The sequence below is a fragment of the Conger conger genome, chromosome 2 (genome assembly GCF_963514075.1).
Source record: "Conger conger chromosome 2, fConCon1.1, whole genome shotgun sequence".
NCBI lineage: Eukaryota > Metazoa > Chordata > Actinopteri > Anguilliformes > Congridae > Conger > Conger conger.
The window spans coordinates 79,755,502-79,760,535 of record NC_083761.1 but is presented as its reverse complement, the minus strand read 5'-3'; positions in this window follow the sequence as shown (position 1 = coordinate 79,760,535).

Genomic DNA, 5,034 nt, shown 5'->3' with positions numbered 1-5,034 from the left:
ACACACATATATTATAAGTAAACTATGGTCCACATATAAAAAGTGTGGTTAAAGGAATAAAGGCACTTTGGGCTGTGGAAAAAAATGGTATTTCAAAATCCTTTGGAGACTTTCCTTTCCATCATTGCCCTAGACATCCTTTGCAGAGGTCAGCATATTTTTTGCAACAAATGCTTTGTAAAACATTTTAATACTTTTTTTTTCTTCTTCTTCTGGGAACTCTCTCTCTCTCTCTCTTTGTGTGAGATCCTGGCTCACTGGAGCGTCTCCGTCCACAGACGCGTCTCGGGAGGAGACCGGTGAGGGGGAGCAGCAGCAGGGGCCCCTGGGATCGCTGTGGCGGGATTTGGCCCAGGTGAGGAGCGACCTGCGTGGCCAGCGGAGGGAGCAGGACAGACTGGACGCCTGCCGGGAGCTGGGCTCCGCCATCGACCGCGCCTACCTGTACCTGCACTGCCTCGTGCTGCTGACCGGGGGCGTGGTCCTCCACCTGCAGTGGCGCTGAGCGACACGCCCTCCCTCCTGGATGAACGCGGGCCGCTGTTCCTGCACCGGAAAACCTCAGGCGTTATGGCAGGGGGACAACGCTTTTGCACTCTCTCGCGCACTTTTGCACTCTCTCTCTTTTCCCTGACTGCATCACTTTTCACACGCTCCCTAACTGAGTGTCTCTTTTCCCTGACTGCATCACTTTTCACACGCTCCCTAACTGCGTGTCTCTTTTCCCTGACTGCTTCACTTTTCACACGCTCCCTAACTGAGTGTCTCTTTTCCCTGACTGCTTCACTTTTCACACGCTCCCTAACTGAGTGTCTCTTTTCCCTGACTGCTTCACTTTTCACACGCTCCCTAACTGAGTGTCTCTTTTCCCTGACTGCTTCACTTTTTACAAGCACCCTAACTGAGTGTCTCTTTTCCCTGACTGCATCACTTTTCACACGCTCCCTAACTGAGTGTCTCTTTTCCCTGACTGCTTCACTTTTCACACGCTCCCTAACTGAGTGTCTCTTTTCCCTGACTGCTTCACTTTTCACACGCTCCCTAAGTGAGTGTCTCTTTTCCCTGACTGCTTCACTTTTCACACGCTCCCTAACTGTGTCTCTCTTTTCCCTGACTGCATCACTTTTCACACACTCCCTAACTGAATGTCTCTTTTCCCTGACTGCTTCACTTTTCACACGCTCCCTAACTGAGTGCCTCTTTTCCCTGGCTGCTTCACTTTTCACACGCTCCCTAAGTGAGTGTCTCTTTTCCCTGACTGCTTCACTTTTCACACGCTCCCTAACTGTGTCTCTCTTTTCCCTGACTGCATCACTTTTCACACGCTCCCTAACTGAGTGTCTCTTTTCCCTGGCTGCTTCGCTTTTCACACGCTCCCTAACTGTCTACCTTTTATTTCCACATACCTGCTGAGAGTCATTTTGTCACATTCTCAGATTGAGTGGTAGTATAGTAACAGTGAATTTTGTCTTTGTTCATATGCTCCCTGATGATAAATCTATTTACACACACATATTGGCCTGGATTCAATCAAAACTCATCCTTTCATTTTTACTTACGACTAATTGGAAGCGTGAGACAGTTTGACAAGGTCATTTTACCGACTAATGAGCTCACCAATCTATATTATCATGAGAGAAAGCTAACATTTACATTTAATTTCCAAGTCAAATTGAAGGACCGAAGTTAATGGAATCTCTCTCTCTTTTCAAACACTCCATCTTCAGACGTATTCCCTTGTGAATTGCTATTCGCCCCATTAGGACACATTACTGTCATTTAGAGAAACTTTTTACGAAGTACCCATGAATACAGACAGATATGTAACGAGGAAATCTCAGGATGTACCTTGCTCAAGGTTGGGACGGCAGTGTCCTTCCTGGGAATCAAACCTGGAAACTCGAGGTTATGAGCCCAATCCTCACCTGTTAAGCTACAGTGAATGGGAGGAATCCCTCTGTTCCGGGGGGACTTGTTAGCACTAAATAAACACCATCCGCTCGGATACTCCGGCTCCCCATGTGCCTTCCACAAGAAAAATAAATGGCCGTATTTTTGAAAATACGCTATAATTCACTAAAAAAATCTATTTGACTTTATTCTGGCACCTTCTCTCTGCATGCCCATATCATCACATTTAATTATCGTACATTCCATTATATTCAGGTGTATGCCAAAGAGACGGCAACTGGCACATTTTACAATATGTTTATATTTATATATTTATAACATAGGTATGCATTATTTAGTATTATTCGCAATACAAATTACCGCAACTAGAGACTACAAAGGGAATGGAACTATGTAACTGATGTAACAGGTATTTCTATTCTTATTCTATTGGTAGTCTTGTAAAGAGGACATGAAGATGGCTGTCATGGCCGAAATGCATCGATATTAGACCCGTTTTTAAACATTTGCACTGATATGCCGGTTCAGTAAAGGCATTTTACAGGTATAATAAGTAAGATTTTTGTGTTCAAACATTGTTACAAGACCATTGTAAATCCCTTCCTATCATTGAAAAAGGCTCACTGACACATTGACTCGCACTCCTGCCTGTGTTTATAGCCCTTAAATTCAAAATATGCAGTTAACGGCCCGACACTCTGTACCAAAACCTTATATAGCTGTACAATAATTCAAGCTCATTGGTTGGAAATTGGTTCTAATCGCCACAGCCAATGGCGTTTCAACGTCAGTGCGTCTACAGAGAAGGAGGAGGGATAAACAGTGTTGTGGTTTGAGCGTGTTTGTTGCTGCAATTCCTCTCCTGACCAATAGAAGTCCGAAATTACCTATTGTACCTTTAACTTTTCTCGAAGGGCTTGTCACGGTGCCGTTGTTCTTTGCCAGTCTCCAGACAGCCCTGCAGTGTACTGATTTGTTGATTGTTTTTGGTTTTTGGACCGTAACTCCCCCTCGCACACCCGCTTCCCCCCCCCCACACCCCCACCCCCGCCCATTACTTTGAAAGTAATGGATTCTTGTTCTGCACTTGTCTTTGCACTGCAGAACACAGAAAAGACTAAAGGTGACACGGTAGCCTCTTGATACCAATACCGCCATGGAACCGCTCCATGTCTTAAAAGCTTCTGGATTCGGGATATCTTCTGTTTGATTTATCCATTTTACAACACCAGGGGAAAAGTGCACACAGGGAGCAGATAAGACAAAAGAAAGTTTCAAATATAAAAATAAGTATGGTGTAAATAGGTCACCTAATGAGCAAAATGGCATAGAATCTAATAAAAAAAAATACAATTCTCCGGCCAAAGAATCTGCATGATGCAAATAAATTAAGAATTAAGGCGTAAAAAGATAACATAATGTGCCCGGTGCAAACTAATCCAAGAATGCTTTAAGCCAAAGGCACAGTATTTTGAACAACTTTGTCAGGAATTAAACCGGCCAAAGAATTACCAAAGAAGTTTGAACCGTTTATGGAATATAAAGTTAAGGGCAAACGGACCAGGAAGTGTGCGGGTTAAATTGGCGGCCTGTAGCACCGTAGTTAAGGTAAATGACTGGGACACACAAGGTCAGTGGATTCTAATCCCGGTGTAGCCACAATAAGATCCGCACTGCCATTGGGCCCTTGAGCAAAGCCCTTGCATTGATCCGGGGGAGGATTGCCTTCATTAGCATTATCGCATCAAATGGCCCGGCATCATTGGGGATTAAAGGTACAATAGGTCATTTCAGACTTCTAACAGTCAAGAGAGGAATAGCAGGAACAAACACCTTCGAACCACAACACTGTTTATCCCTCCCCCTTTCTCTGTGAACGCGCTGACGTCGAAACGCCATTGGTTGTGGCAATTAGAACCAATTTTCAACCAATGAGCTTGAATTATTGTACAGTTATACATTTTGGCACAGGGTGTCGGGCCGTCAACTGTATATTTTGAAACCCGAATTTAAGGACGGTAAACATACAGGTGAGTCAACATGTCAGTGAACCTTTTTCAATGTTAGGAAGGGATTTATGTTTTAACACAAAAATCTTACCTATTGTACCTTTAAGCTAAAGCTTCTGTTTTCATTCACTTGGGTATTGTGGTCATTTTTTGTGCCAAACTGTATCTGTATTGAATCTCATGTTTTTAAATCACAAGGGTTCAAGTTTACTTTGGATCAGGACACAGTGGTGGGACATTCTTTTAGTTCATATATAATGTCCAGGTTGGAACCGTGGATATAATTCATAAAATTAATTTTGATTATGCTCTCTCTCATTTTTAATCATACTCTGGAGGCTCTGGAACTTCTGTTATTTATGCCGTGATTCGAACTTTTGACTGATTCATATGCAGTCTATTTCATGCATCATATAACCATCAATAAGGAGACATGTTCGAGTGATTCAGTGGTCATTTTTATCTTCCATGGCAATTTGTGTGTGTGCGCATGTGTGTATGTGTGTGTGTGTGTGCATGAATGAACAGATGAATATTTATTGTTGCATGTTTGAGTTTGCATGTCAGAAGTAAGTATGTGCACTTCTATTTGTGTGTGCATGAATGGACGGATGAATGTTTATAGTTGCATTTTTGAGTTCATATGTACAGTCATGTACGTGTGTGTGCGTGTGTGTGTGTGTGCACGTTTGGATGCATGTGTTTTTGAACTTTGACCTCCGTTCTTTTGATTGGGGGATTGAGCTCCATGTCCTGATCTGGGTACAGTATGTATATAAACAGGAAATACCGATATACTGTACGCTCCTGCTGCGTGTGAACGCATACAAAACAGGATTAGGTTTGGATATTCCCATCACTCAGTTACTCTCCGTGGTGTGGTCGCTTCACATCAAGATGTCGCTTCACGACTGAGAATGCCCCTTCATGATTCCTGCTTACGGTTGAGTAGTCCCCCCTTGCACACCCCCCACCACCCTTTCCACCCCCACTGCTGTAGTGTAGCGGTTAAGGTAAATGACTGGGACCCGCAAGGTCGGTGGTTCTAATCCCGGTGTAGCCACAATAAGATCCGCACATCCGTTGGGCCCTTGAGCAAGGCCCTTAACCCTGC